The 16,332-nt window shown below is 39.0% G+C and overlaps 1 protein-coding gene across 1 annotated transcript in view; it reads left to right on the top strand.

The window, feature by feature from the left end:
* LOC134728364 (complement factor H-related protein 3) overlaps nucleotides 1–16,332 on the top strand; it is a 141,685-nt gene that overhangs the window by 112,740 nt on the left and 12,613 nt on the right. The gene's annotated exons all lie outside the window — the stretch shown is intronic.

Raw genomic sequence — 16,332 nt, 5'->3', positions numbered from 1 at the left:
TTCACATTTTTAAGCAATTAAAATCTCTCACTATCTTCCCAAGATTTGGTATTACTTAATCTTCACTAGAGAGGCTGGTTTGACTGATTATAAAATTCCCATTTAACAAGAACAACTAAGACCAGGTGAAGAGAGCCCTTTTCCAAAATCTGACTATAAGTCGGTAATTGAATTCACTACCAAATTACAAACCATTTATTTCAAGGACTCTGTGGAAAGATTAACCCGGCAGGCACCAATACTTTTCTGTTTTGCAAAACAGACCACATATTTAATGTTATTTCTCTAGTATTGATGGTCATCTGGTCTTTAAATCCTGGCGCTTGGAAGGTAGGATCTGTTGATGAAGGGTCAGAGTGAAGGAGTGCCATGATTTAACCTGTATCTCCCCAAGTCTCCATCAAAACCTTTGTCACACATGAAGCCAATTATATTTGGTTCAGATATTTATCTCAATATTGCTGGGGTTGATTGTTCATTTGCTTTACTTTCCACCATGAGATGTTTTAATATCACCGAACTTGCTAGCAGCAACCAAGAAAATGTATTTCTAGTAATTTCTCCATCATTTTGTATCACATTCTAAATACATACATATATATATATATATATATATGTATATAACAAACTCTTGAGTCAAAGTCATATACTCCAAACTACACTCCTACGATTCATTCCAGATAATCTTCCTCTGAGGATTTTCCCTTCAGACAAAGAGTGGATTGGTAACACCCTGGCAATAAACGTTTGTCGGACCCTTCATCCTATCCTGCTTAAATTTCATGGTGCCTTTGCCATATCATGAAGAAGGAAAGAAGCTCAGTGTCCACTTCTGATACCACTCTGCCACTCCTACACTGCTAAGCTAACAGCAGTGATCTTGCTTTCAGAACTAGCAATTCACATTTTTACCTATCATTATGTTAACTGTTGAAAATTATTTAACACAGCATTAACGTCAAAAGCATAGTGAGAATTGTGACTCATGTGTAGTGTCTGATTATCCTAATCTTCACCTTGAATTCATATGTTTAAGGGAGATGACTCAATGAGTGTCTGTGACCTCTGAAGTTCTTCCATCTCCTTTCCTTTATTAGTTGATGAGCTCCCTCAGCTGCATCTTATGAAATCCAGTTATTTATTATACTTATTTTAGATGAACAACCTAAAAAATGTGATTTGAGCACTTAACTCAGATTCTTATTTATCTTCAATCTGGTGTACACCTAAAGATTCTCTTGCAAGAATTTTAACAAGGGTCAAATTATCAGTCTTCTATGAAATTACAGAAAATATCACAGACTTGTTTTTAAAACTTTTCTTAAAGAAACAGGCAGAAAACTGTCAAAAACATGGGTGAGCACTACCTAGGTAGAGAAATAAAACATTACTCTTTCATTAGATACAATTAAACTTTGAAAACACATTTAAATATGATTTCTAAAATAGTTAAGACTTGGTTACATTTGATGACATCACTAAAGATGAACTAGGTAAGTAATCATAATGGAGTACATTCTTAAATGCAATTATTTTTATGACACATACGTACCTCAGAGTGGAGATAAATTAAAATATTAGTATGTAATGTATCATAGTTACTATGTTTTGCAGATTAAAGATGTCCACAAATAATTTGAAAATCCTCTGATTAAGTGACCTATTTCCCCATCATCTTGAACTTGTGCTAACCCATGACTTTTCTGACCAATAGGATATGGTATAAGTATCTCTATGCCAGTTACGGATGTAAGCTTTAAAAAAATAGCAGCTTCTGCCTTGGTGTCTTGTAGCTTCTAATCAGCATGAGAGAATTCTGGGTACCCTGTAGAGAGGCCCTGAGAGTGACAGGAGTCACCTGAACCCCAAATTTCACTTGTTGCTGGCAAAGCACCAAATATGTGACTGAAGACATATTGAACCCTCCACCGCAGAATATTAACCAGATGAATAACAATGAATGTCTCCATTAATACACAGAAAACAAAAGATTTATCCATTTGAACCCCACAAAAATTCTATGCCCCATAGAATTGTGAGATGTCATTAAATGGCATATTAGAAAAGAAGAAATATCTCAAAACACTAACCTAAGTTCCAACTTAAGAAGGTAGGAAATCATGAATATTAGTGTATAAATCAATGAAGCAAGTGCAATATAGAAAAAACTGTTTTCTTAATCTTCTCAAAGAATGAATAAAACCAATCAAAGTTAGTTCTTTGAGAAGAATAAATGATATATTTCTAGCAAGAACAATGAAGAAAAAAAGAAGAAACAAATTACCTGTCATTTGGCATAGTATAGGGCATTGATTGAAATGGTTCCAATAATTGAAGGGTATACAATTATTTTAACTTTTGAAATGTCCAAAGTGTCAGGGTTTTGTCTGAAAAACACACCAAAAAAAAGAGAATACCCAAAAGAGTTCCATTATTAAATGGAAATTTTATATGAAGGAAAATTCTACAAGAAGGTACAGCAATGGCCTTGGTCATATTCATGAGTAAATACCTCCTCTTTTTCTGGGACTCACTCTAGAGACTGCTGAAGCTCTGTCTTAGGCTACTGAAGGAAGAGTTTAAAGGGATTCTCCATTAGAACACCTGCTGCCAGAGGCTAGATGATTATCCTGTCTTTCTGATGGCAGTTCATAAATGAATGGTTACTACTCTACCTGGAAAGTTGTGGCAGATCCTCATGGGAAAATATAAGACTAAAGGAATTCAATAGGGTAAACTTTAATGTGTTTTCTCAGCTATTATGGAAGACATTGAGGACATAAAAGGCCAGATCACATGGGTTGATACCAATTCATGACCAGTGATTAATTAATGCAAAAATAGTTGATTCAAGTACTTGTTGCCTGAGATACTACCTTTATGGGAATTAAAAAGACAAATCAAACTGGGACAAGCTGATGCCCACCAAAATAAAAACTCTACCAGGATTGGAAAGCGACTGGAGTCAACAAATAGGTATTTCGGTTCCTTACCTAGAAGCAACTACTTATATACATGAAAGGAATGGTCACAGAAGGACCTAAACCAACAGAAGCATCAGAAAAGGTATAAATTGTTTACCATAATGGTCCAGTTTCTTAGCAAGATAGGTAAGATTTAAAAATTCATTAGGACATATCCACTGGGGTAATGGCCCAGCATACAGCTAGTAAATAGATTATATTTGATGTTCGTTCTTAACACCAGGAAGATTTAAGCAAGCTTTGAAGGCCACTGAAACGTATTTGAGACTTGGTTTTTTTCATGGAAGTTAAATCTAACGTACGGAAATTAAATAATCTGAATTGTTTTTGCCCACCAAGTTACATTCTTCTGATCAAGGAAGCTATTTTACAGCACGTGATATACAACAATGGGCAAATAAACACCACATCGAATATATATATCATATCCTTTATCTTCTGCAGAGTAGTGGAAATATTTGAAATCATTAATTGAAATACCTGCCAAAAAAAAAAAAGACTGGGGTAGATAGGTCAGTAATAAAGGATGAAAGAGCTGGTTTACTTGTTTTCAAGTTGTGCATTAAAATTAAACATGAGATAATCATGTGGTTTTGTTTTTAGTTCTGGTTTATGTGATGAATAACATTTATTGATTCATGTTTGTTGAGCCAACCTTGCACCACAGGAATAAAGCCTACTTGATTGTGGTGTATTAGCGTTTTGATATGCTGCCAGATTCAGTTTGATCAGATTTTGTTGACTATTTTTGCATCTATGTTCATCAAGGATATTGACCAGAAGTTTTCCTTTTCAGCTGTGTCTCTGCCAGGTTTTGGCATTAGGTGATGCTGGCCTCATAGAATGATTTAGGAAGGAGTCCCTCCTCCTCAATTTTTTGGAATAGTTTCAGTAGGAATGATACCAGCTCTTCCTTGCATATCTGGTAGAATTTGCCTGTGAATCCGTCTGGTCCTGGGCTTTTGCTGGTTGGTAGGCTTTTAATTACTGATTCAATTTTGGAACTCATTTTTGCTTGGCTTGGAGATTGAATCTAAATGTCCATCAACGGTAGATTGGATTTTTAAAATGTGGTACACATTTACCATGGAATACTGTGCAGCCGTAAAATATAGTGAGATAATGTCCTTTGCATGAACAGAGATGGAGCTGGAGGCCGTTATCTAAGCAAACTAACACAGGAACAGAAAACCAAATACCATATGTTGTCACTTATAAGTGAAAGCTAAACACTGAGTACATATGGATACAAAGAAGAGAACAACAGATACTTGAGGGTGGAGGATGGGAGGAGAGTGAAGATTTAACAAGCCACCTTTTGAGTACCATGCTTATTACCTAAGTGACAAAATAATTTGCACACCAAACCCCTCTGACATGCCATTTACCTATGTAGCAAACCTGCACATGTGCTCCCGAATCTAAAATAAAAGTAAAACATAAAATTAAAATAAAAAGTTAAACATGGGAGAAACCAAAGATGATTTACTATTAGATAAATTTCCTAGATAGAGTGGTAGAAGTAAGAACGATTTGGGGATGAAACCGGCACTTATCTACAAGTCTTTTCAAACACAGCACAATTTTCTTCTTTTCTGCCTTACCCCATAATTTCTGAGTCCAGTTTAAAATGAACAGTTCTTGACGCATCACTCATATTTGAACAGGAGTTACTGCCTATAGTTTTTAACTTAAATGAATTCAGAAGGGATTGGTGGGCCAGATGAAAGACTGGCAAATGACAGTCATGGGGAACTGTGGCCTGCTGCCTATTTTTGTAGGGCTCTGACTACAATGGTTTTTACATTTTGACATCTTTTTAAAATTAAAGTAAGAAAAATCATTTGATAATTAAAATATTCATAAAACTTGTATGAAATTTACATATTTGTGTCCATAAAGTTTTATTGGAACACAACCATGTTCACTAGTTTACGTATTCCCCATGGCTGTTTTTACACTATCAGGGCCAACAGAGTAGTTGCAACAGAGATCACAGAAGCTAGAATGTCCCGTCCTCTCACCTGGCCTAACTGGGCCTTCAGGTGGAAATGCTTTGTTACCAAGTAGAGGTAACAGGCCAGTAAGTTTGTACATTTCTAATCCTATCCCATGTGAATGAAAATAAACCAAGAAAGAAGCCTTAGCAAGATTGTTATTTCCAGTGAATAGGTTAACTCCATGGTCAAACCTGATATTTCTTTTTGGAGAGGAAAGTTTGGGTTAAAATAAGTGATAGATAAAAAGAAGGTGACATAATTGCCTAAATAAGAGATCTAACAAATATACTATTTAAAGGGAAAAATCAAACATAACTTTGCTTCTAGACAGTCTTAGAGCAAAAAAATAATTTTCTCTCTTACCTTTTAGTCTGATGTCTGTTAGAGTGAAATACCTTGTCTCACAAAGACCCTCCTGAGAGGCGACAGTGTGCTGGCAGCCCTCGCAGCCCTCGCTCGCTTTTGGCGCCTCCTCGGCCTCGGCGCCCACTCTGGCCGCTATTGAGGAGCCCTTCAGCCCGCTGCACTGTGGGAGCCCCTTTCTGGGCTGGCTGAGGCCAGAGCTGGCTCCCTCAGCTTGCGGGGAGGTGTGGAGTGAGAGGCCTGGAGGGAGAGGCGTGGGCGGGAACCCGGGCTGCCCACAGAACTTGTGGGCCAGGAGGACTTCCAGGTGGGCGAGGGATCTGCAGGCCCACACTTGGAATGGCCGGCCAGCACAGCCAGCCCGGGCAGTGAGGGGCTTAGCACCCAGGCCAGCAGCTGCAGAGGGTGATCCGGGTCCCCCAGCAGTGCCAGCAGACCAGCGCAGAGCTCAAACTCTCGCCAGGCCTCAGCTGCCTCCCTGTGGGGCAGGGCTTGGGACCTGCAGCCAGCCATGCCTGAGCCACCCCGCTGTCCTGGGCTCCTGTGCAGCCAGAGCCTTCCTGACGAGCACCGCCCGCTGCTCCACAGTGCCCGTTCCCATTAACCGCCCAAGGGCTGAGGAGTGCGGGTGCAGGGTGCAGGACTGGCAGGCAGCTCCGCCTGCAGCCAGGTGTGGGATCCACTAGGTGAAGCCAGCTGGGCTCCTGAGTCTAGTGGGGACTTGGCGAACCTTTATGTCTGGCTAAGGGATTGTAGATACACCAATCAGCCCTGTGTGTCCAGCTCAAGGTTTGTAAATGCACCAAGCAGCACTCTGTGTCTGGCTCCAGGTTTGTGAATGCACCAATCAGCACTCTGTATGTGGCTAATCCGGTGGGGACTTGGAGAACCTTTATGTCTGCTAAGGGATTGTAAATAAACCAATCAGCACTCTGTGTCTAGCTCAAGGTAAACGCACCAATCAGCACCCTGTCAAAACAGACCAATCAGCTCTCTGGAAAACAGACCAATCAGCTTTCTGTAAAATGGACCAATCAGCAGGATGTGCGTGGGGCCAGATAAGGGATAAACGCAGGCTGCCCCAGCCAGCCGTGGCAACCCTCGGGGGTCCCGTTGTGCACTGTTCTTTCCCTCTTTGCAATAAATCTTGCTGCTGCTCACTCTTTGGTTCCACACTGCATTTATGAGCTGTAACACTCACTGCGAAGGTCTGCAGCTTCACTCTTGAGGCCAGCCAGTGAGACCACGAACCCACTGAGAGGAACAAACAACTCCAGATGGGAGGAACGAACAACACCAGACATCCCACCTTAAGAGCTGTGACACTCACTGTGAAGGTCTGCAGCTTCACTCCTGAAGCCAGTGAGACCACGAACCCACCAGAAGGAAGAAGCTCCAAACGTGTGAACATCAGAAGGAACAAACTCCAGACGCATCACCTTTAAGAACTGTAACACTCACCGCGAGGGTCCGCGGCTTCATTCTTGAAGTCAGTGAGACCAAGAACCCACTAATTCCAGACACACTACCATTACTAAAACAAAATGCCATGGATCTGGGAAGCAGCAGGCTTGAGCAACATCATTACTGGAGTGATGTATAGCATATGCTTCAGTGAAACAAAGGAAATTCAGGTTTCTCACACACACACATGCCGATGTGGTTTGTATCTAGAAAAAATGCATCCTGTATGACCCAGTGGTGGTAAGACAAAGAAGTCTGTGTGTGAGTTCTATGGATGGATCCCTCAACGAACAACCCTCTCCTACTGCTGCTGTGCCCTTTGCCTGTGATACAGCCTTTTTGTGAGCATAAGTTGTTTGAGTCCTGTGAATTCCTTCAGCAATCCAACACCAACATTCTTACCACCTGGTAAGACTAAACAACTTAATATATACAAAAGCAAATAAAATACTTCTACATGAAAACTATCCCAATAAATGTCTATGTCTTTCATTAAATACTGCTTCAGTCATTAAATAATGTATATTTGTAGGAGTTCATCTGCATCTCTTGAGTTTCATCTGCAAAATGGAGATGACATTTTTGAAATCAGAATTTAATTCACAAATGTATGTAAATAGGTTTCAGTATACTGGGCATTTAACAATACTTATAACCATATAGTAAGTATTCAATAAATCAAAGCTACTGTTATCATTTATATTACTCAAAGGAAAACAGAGTTGGTCAGTAGAAACCTACTTTTTCTTTTTGCATCAGCCTATGTAACAAGAAATTTTTTCTCCTGCAACTTGATCACACAGGTCAGCAGCAGTGAGTTAAAGGCAGCTTATAGATATAACAGATACAAAATCCCACATATAAAAACTATAACAATATAATAAGCACATTAATAGAAAAAGATGAAAGACACTACAAGAATTTAGACAAAAAATAAACACCCTCTTGGAGGCCAGGAAATAGATCTGAAAGGAGATGATATTTCATGTGAGGTTCAAACTTGCATATAGTTTTGGTAGGTAGATGCGGAGAAAATCAATACTTAGGAGAAACAGAATGTGAAAGACCAACAACAAGATAAAGAAAAAACATAATTGGGAAGTTTCAAAAAGTTAGCATGACTAAAACTCAGGGTATTCACTGTGATGAGTGATGTGAGGTATGGAATCAGAAAAGATTTTAAGATTTTATAGACCTGACAAGGAGACTGAACTTTACTCAGAGAGTGATCAGGGAGCCATTGATGGATTTTAAGCAAGTGAGATGCATAGACAGACGGACCACGGTTTCATGAGCGTGGAGACTGAATTACAGTCAGGAAGTCAGGAGTTAACAATATAGAATGTTCAGATAGGAGCAGCACTATTTGAGACATCAGTTTCTACCGTGTGTGATTTGTAATATCCAGTACAATATCTATGCAAAATGAATTTGACATTTATTGAGACATAAGAAATACTTTTTTTAAGTATCAGGTTTCTTACTTCATAAAGGTGAAATACTAAAATATTTGAGAATACAAAAATGGGCATTTGTAGCCCCAATAAACATCAAATTCAAGAAGAAAATTAATTGGAAATTCCATGCAAATCATGTACAATAAAAAATTATATTATTAAAAACTGATTCAATTTACTGAGAAAATCAGTGATGTTCCAGTAGAAAGGTACAGGCATAAATAATTCATATAGTTAAAGCAAAATAGTAAACAAGTAAATGGAAAGTGTTCAAAAAATGTAAATACTTTTGTAAAAAACAGTAGAATGTTTTATTCTAAAATTAGTAAGATTAAATATTTAAGCCTATACAGTTATGGTAGAAACAGTTTACATATACATAGTTTGAGTCAGCATAAACAGATATGTATAGGTTTATAAACAACATGCTAGGGTTTAACCAGAACCTAAAAAATGCACCAATATTTTGTCTTTTCCTTCCCACTACTCAAAATTTACGTAAATAACTTATTAAAATATTATTTACAAACAATTTTTCTGCAACTTCACTATAACCAGAAAAACTGAGAGCACTCTTATTACCCAAAAAGAAATATTAAACTATATGACAGGAGTTGTAAATACTTAAGCTTACATTGAAATAAAATCATATTAATGGTTTTAAATATAACATGAAATGTAAAATCTCTATACTGTTCTTAAATGATTTTAAAACTATCCACAAATATGCAAGAAAATAGAAAATCCTTGAGAGTGGTTGACAGACAAACAAGAAAGATACTGAAGTGTAAAGCTTGACTGTTTTGGGAACAAAAAGTTATCCTGATTGAGTTGAAAAAAGGCTGAAGAAGGAAATGAAGGTGTTTTCCATTAGCAACCATTCATAAATTACTTTCAGGGCACCAAACATGATATAAAACATCTGAGAGCATTTTTAGTAAACTTGCACAATTCTGCTATGAGACATATATTTCTAAAATGGTTTGGTCTTGAGCATCAGTAGGAAGAATATGTCCTGTAAGTAAAGGATGGGATGTATAGGAAGGACTTTATGGAGTACAGCTGGAGAATGCTGGAGCTCTTAGCAACGGAGGAAGCTATGGATTAGGTAAACTCTTGCATGATCAGCTTACATGATCCCTGGAGGAAAATAGCATGAGTAGGACATCACAACCTGTTCTCATTTCTTTGCTCAGTTAGTAGGTAAAAGTCAAGTCATTATCCATTAAAACTTATCAACTGATGGAACACAACGGACACCAAAAACAGAGAACACAAAACAAATAAAAAAGATGAAAATAAAATGTGTTGAAGTTTGTAAAATTATACAGGATGTTAGAAATAAATTAATGTTTGTACTTTATATGTGCATAAATAAATCAATTAAAAGTTTTTCAGTTTTTTTTGAGACAGGGTCTCACTCTGTGCTGATGTCAATTCCCTGGTCTCAGTTATTGTACTTGATAATGCATGGGAGGGCATAATCTACTGAAATTACTTAAAATAAGAAACAGAAAAACAAAAGGAAAATCTAAGTTTTCAAATTAGAAGAATGGAAGAAATATTCAGCAAAAAAATTGGAAAATAATTGTTGAGTACTGCTTCAAAAAAGAATAGACAAGAGAAGATACTGTTAATTCAACTAAAAATTGGCACTAGCTCTGTGAAAATTAATTCTGTGCTCATAAATAAATGATAACATCCCCTAGATTCAGACAAGCCAGTATTTAAATGTCAGAGAGTTTAGAAGAAGCCATCAAAAGATTGACATGGTGAAGCCTTTCAGACAGAAGAGAAACCAGGAGAATGTGTTGTTCCATAGACCATGTGAAGCAGGTATTTCAAAATGGAAGGATGGGAAACTCATGTGAATTTTTGCTGATTATTCAGTTTCAACCAATGGATTTGATTACAAAGAAGATATTGATGACTGTTACAAGAGAGGTTTAAGTGTAGTGGTGAGAATGAAAAAATGAAATGAGGCAGAAATTGTAGCTAATACATTGGAGTCATTGTATTATAAAATGAGAAGAGAATTGGGAGGTTACTAGAAAGAGATTTGGTTCCACAAAGGATTTTTTGAGCTTTTTTTGTTGTTGTTGCTCTCTAAGATGGAAGATGTTTGGTATTTTTGCATATTGGCAGAAATAATTTGAAAAATGGAGAAATTAATGATACAGTTGAGAGGGAATAATTGAAAGAGCAAAATCCTTGCATAGAAAAGAGGGGATCAAATCTGGTAGAGACCATAACAGGATAGGAGTAAGGATCAACATCCAGTGAAACAGGAGACAATGCAGAAAAGTATGTGTGTGAACAGCAGGTAGTTTTCTTCTGATTGCTTCTATATCTAGATGAAAAAAAATGAATAAAGTCATTAGCAAAGTACAAGGTGAGGACTGATGGTTAAGGAGGGAGATAATAAAACAGAGGAGGAGAAAGGAAGTGTCAAAATCATTTAGGCCCGTGATCATTAATTTAAAGCAAGGCAAGTCAGCACCGTTGCATTTGGTTTTTTTTTTTTCAACTCTTCATAATGTAAACCTTTATTTATTTATTTATCTTTATTATTATGCTTTAAGTTCTAGGATACATGTGCACAATGTGCAAGTTTGCTACATAGGTATAAATGTGCCATGTTGGTTTGCTGCACCCATCAACTCGTCATTTACATTAGGTATTTCTCCTAATGCTATCACTCCCCCTGCCCCTCACCCCATGATAGGCCCTGGTGTGTGATGTCCCCCGCCCTGTGTCTAAGTGTTCTCATTGTTCAATTCCCACCTATGAATGAGAACATGCGGCGTTTGGTTTTCTGTCCTTGTGATAGTTTGCTGGGAATGATGGTTTCCAGTTTCATCCATGTCCCTTCAAAGGACATGAACTCATCCTTTTTATGGCTGCATAGTATTCCATGGTGTATATGTGCCACAGTTTCTTAATCCAGTCTACCATTGATGGACATTTGGGCTAGTTCCAAGTCTTTGCAATTGAGAATAGTGCCACGATAAACATACGTGTGCATGTGTCTTTATGGTAGCATGATTTATAATCCTTTGGGTATATATACCCAGTAATGGGATGGCTGGGTCAAATGGTATTTCTAGTTCTAGATCCTTGAGGAATTGCCACACTGTCTTCCACAATGGTTGAACTAATTTACACTCCTAGCAACAGTGTAAAAGTGTTCCTATTTGTCCACATCCTCTCCAGCATTTGGTGTTTCCTGACTTATTAATGGTCGCCATTCTAAATGGTGTGAGATGGTATCTCATTGCCGTTTTGATTTGCATTTCTCTGATGACCAGTGATGATGAGCATCTTTTCATGTGTCTGTTGGCTGAATAAATATCTTCTTTTGAGAAGAGTCTGTTCTTATCCTTTGCCCACTTTTTGATGGGTTTGTTTTTTTCTTCTAAATTTGTTAAGTTCTTTGTAGATTCTGGCTATCAGCCCTTTATCAGATGGGTAGATTGCAAAAATTTTCTCCCATTCTGTAGGTTGCCCGTTCACCCTGATGGTAGTTTCTTTTGCTGTGCAGAAGTTCTTTAGTGTAATTAGATCCCATTTGTCTATTTTGGCTTTTGTTGCCATTGCTTTTGGTGTTTTAGTGATGAAGTCGTTGCCCGTGTCTATGTCCTGAATGGTATGGCTTAGGTTTTCTTTTTGGGTTTTTATGGTTTTAGGTCTAACATTTAAGTCTTTAATCCATCTTGAATTAATTTTTGTATAAGGTGTAAGGAAGGGATCCAGTTTCAGCTTTCTATATATGGCTAGCCAGTTTTCCCAACACAGTTTAAGAAATAGGAAATCCTTTCTCCATTTCTTGTTTTTCTCAGGTTTGTCAAAGATCAGATGGTTGTAGATGTGTGGTGTTATTTCTGAGGTCTTTGTTCTGGTCCATTGGTCTATATCTCTGTTTTGGTACCGGTACCATGCTGTACCATGCGCTGTTTTGGTTACTGTAGCATAGTTTGAAGTCAGGTAGCGTGAAGCCTCCAGCTTTGTTCTTTTTGCTTAGGATTGCTTTGGTAATGAGGGCTCTTTTTTGGTTCCATATGAACTTTAAAGTAGTTTTGTCCAATTCTGTGAAGAAAGACATTGGTAGCTTGATGGGAATGGCATTGAATCTATAAATCACCTTGGGCAGTATGGCCATTTTCACAATATTGATTCTTCCTATCCATGAGCATGAAATGTTCTTCCATTTGTTTGTGTCCTTTTTTATTTCGTTGAGCAGTGGATCATAGTTCTCCATGAAGAGGTCCTTCACATCCCTTGTGAGTTGGATTCCTAGGTATTTTATTCTCCTTGTAGCAATTGTGAGTGAGAGTTCACTCATGATTTGGCTTTCTGCTTGTCTGTTATTGGTGTGTAGGAAAGCTTGTGATTTTTGCACATTGACTTTGTATCCTGAGACTTTCCTGAAGTTGCTTACCAGCCTAAGGAGATTTTGGGCTGAGACGATGGGGTTTTCTAAATACACAATCATGTCATCTGCTATCAGAGACAATTTGACTTCCTCTTTTCCTAATTGAATACCCTTTATTTCTTTCTCTTGACAGAAATTGCCGGCCAGAACTTCCAAAACTATGTTGAATAGGAGTGGTGAGAGAGGACATCCCTGCCGTGTGTCAGTTTTCAAAGGGAATGCTTCCAGTTTTTGCCCATTTAGAATGATATTCGCTGAGGGTTTGTCATAAATAGCTCTTATTATTTTCAGATACATTCCATCAATACCTAGTTTCCTGAGAGTTTTTAGCATGAAGGGCTGTTGAATTTTGTTGAAGGCCTTTTCTGCATCTATTGAGATAATCATGTGGTTTTTGTCTTTGGTTCTGTTTATGTGGTGGAGTATGTTTATTGATTTGCATATGTTTAACCAGCCTTGCATCCTAGAGATGAGGCCAACTTGATCGTGGTGGATAAGCTTTTTGATGTGCTGCTGGATTCCGTTTGCCAGTATTTTATTGAGGATTTTCGCATCAATATTCATCAGGGATATTGGTCTAAAATTCTATTTTTTTGTTGTGTCTCTGCCAGGTTTTGGTGTCAGGATGATGTTGGCCTCATAAAATGAGTTAGGGAGGAGTCCCACTTTTTCTATTGATTGGAATAGTTTCAGAAGGAATGGTACCAGCTCCTCTTTGTACCTTTGGTAGAATTCAGCTGTAAATCCATCTGCTCCTGGACTTTTTTTGGTTGGTAGGACATTAATTATTGCCTCAATTTCAGAACCTGTTATTGATCTATTCAGACATTCAAATTCTTCCTGGTTTAGTCTTGGGAGGATGTATGTGTTCAGGAATTTATCCATTTCTTCTAGATTGTCTAGTTTATTTGCATAGAGGTGTTTATAGTATTCTCTGATGGTAGTTTGTATTTCTGTGGGATCAGTGGTGATATCCCCTTTATCATTTTTTATTGCATCTATTTGATTCCTTTCTCTTTTCTTCTTTATTAGTATTGCTAGGGGTATATTAATTTTGTTGATTCTTTCAAATTTTCAGCTTTTCTGCTCTGGTTTCTCCCCGTCTTTGTGGTTTTTACCTACCTTTGGTCTTTGATGTTGGTGACCTTCAGATGGGGTTTTGGTGTGGATGTCCTTTTTGTTGATGTTGATGTTATTCCTTTCTGTTTGTTAGTTTTCCTTCTAACAGTCAGGTCCCTCAGCTGCAGGTCTGTTGGATTTTGCTGGAGGTCCACTCCAGACCCTGTTTGCCTGGGTATCACCAGCAGAGGCTGCAGAATAGCAAATATTGCAGAACAGCAAATATTGCTGCCTGATCCTTCCTCTGGAAGCTTTGTCCCAGAGGGGCACTTGCCTGTATGAGGTGTAAGTTGTACCCTACTGGGAGGTTGTCTCCCAGTTACGCTACATGGGGGTCAGGGACCCACTTGAGGAGGCAGTCTGTCTGTTCTCAGAGCTCAAATGCCATGCTGGGAGAACCACCTCTCTCTTCAGAGCTGTCAGACAGGGACGTTTAAAGTCTGCAGAAGTTTCTGCTGCCTTTTGTTTAGCTATGCCCTGCCCCCAGAGATGGGGTCTACAGAGGCAGCAGGCCTAGCTGTGCTGCAGTGGGCTCCACCCAGTTCAAGCTTCCAGGCCGCTTTGTTTACCTACTCAAGCCTCAGCAATAGCGGATGCCCCTCCCCCCACCAGGCTGTTGCCTCACAGGTTGATCTCAGACTGCTGCACTAGCAGTCAGCAAGGCTCCGTGGGTGTGGGACCTGCCGAGCCAGGAGCAGGAGAGTGTCTCCTGGTCTGCCGTTTACTAAGACCCTCGGAAAAGTGCAGTATTTGGGCAGGAATGTCCCATTTTTCCCAGGTGCAGTCTGCCATGGCTTCCCTTGGCTAGGAAAGGGAAATCCCCTGACCCCTTTCACTTCCAGGGTGAGGCGATGCCCCGCCCAGTTTCGGCTCCCCCTCCATGTGCAGCACCCACTGTCCAACCAGTCCCAATGAGATGAACCAGGTACCTGAGTTGGAAATACAGAAATCTCCCATCTTCTGCGCTGATCACGCTGGGAGCTGCAGACCAGAGCTGTTCCTATTCAGCCATCTTGGAGCGGTGACCGCATTTGTTTTTCTTGTAGACACACTCTGCTGCTTCAGTTCAGAGACAGGGCAGGCAGAGAATTTATTTGCAAAGGTTTGAGGTTTTCTAAACTTGGATTACAGATAGAAAGAAAGGAATGGGCAGGAGAGTGTGTGCAAGGGATTGACTTACAGTGATGAACCATTGAATCTAATTTGGTTATGGTGGGAAGAGAGATAGTGAAGGGAAAAGAATAGTGAAAAAGCGTCAGTGTCATTGAATGGTTGGAACAAATTTAGTAGAGTAAGTGAGCTAAAGAGATTGTTGAAATGATCTAGAGTGTGACACTTAATATTTAGATAATTTAGGTAGTTTAATTGGAAATGATAAGGTTTAGATTGACTAGAATCAATAGTGGAGACTAGTAGCTCACAGAGACTTCTCTGGTTTCTTGATTGAACATAGCTATATGCATTCCCATTGACTTCTGAACCACCATCAGTAAGTTTCATCTTAGTGGAAGTCCTTAGGCTGTCCCTTTCTCCAAATTTTGCCATTAAATTTTTGACTGACTGGCCACTTTGTTGCTTGCCCCAGCTAATATCCTCTACACATACTAATCTTCTCTACTTGCTTCCCACTGTAACCTCTTTATATTCAATAGGATCCTTGGGCAGGGACTTTTCCATGCTATAAAGTCACTCCCCTCCAGTGGGGCAGCAGAGCTTCCAGTCCACACAGACTGCTTGCCTACCCAGGGTTCAACTTGAGCCACAGAACTGGGCTGTGAGACAAAGGTGGATAAAAGCAGCCACTCTTTTTTACTGAGATTTATGTGGACTTTCTGGAATAAATATTTCCCAACAGTATGCTCTTTGGCCAATTTCTAGAGATTATTTTTATAATTTTATCCAGTTTTATTGCTGCCTTTTGGTGGTGAGTGAATATACCAAGACCCAGAAATACCCATTCTCAAAGTCCCATCGGAACAAAATTATTTTGAAGTAAAATTTGTTCAACAATTTTGGGAACCATTACATACCAAAAATTATTCTTGATTTGACTTTTTATAGTCTAAAAATATGAAAACTATTAAGAAGTTACCTCATTCTTTTTTTTTTTGAGACGGAGTCTCGCTCTGTCACCCTGGCTGGAGGGGAGTGGTGTGATCTCAGCTCACTGTGAACTCCGCCTCCCGAGTTCACACCATTCTCCTGCCTCAGCCTCCCAAGTAGCTGGGACTACAGGCGCCTACCACCACGCCCAGCTAATTTTTGTATTTTTAGTAGAGTTGGGGTTTCACCATGTTAGCCAGGATGGTCTGAAGTTACCTCATTCTTAATACCAGTTTCAAGTGGAATTTATAACTAGAACAGTGATGCTGTTATGTTAAGATGAGGACTGATCACCTTCACTTGCTTGCCTATTGATGTAGCTGAACTCTTGGCTAGAAAAAAGAAGGGGCTTCCTCTTTCCTCTTCAATGGCCCATTTCTGAATATTCCAAACTCAGAGACTCAGGGACC

This window comes from Pan paniscus, chromosome 1, assembly GCF_029289425.2.
Source record: "Pan paniscus chromosome 1, NHGRI_mPanPan1-v2.0_pri, whole genome shotgun sequence".
Taxonomy (NCBI): Eukaryota; Metazoa; Chordata; class Mammalia; order Primates; family Hominidae; genus Pan; species Pan paniscus.
The sequence above is the reverse complement of the archived record's forward strand: the minus strand, read 5'-3'. Positions and strand labels throughout refer to the sequence as shown.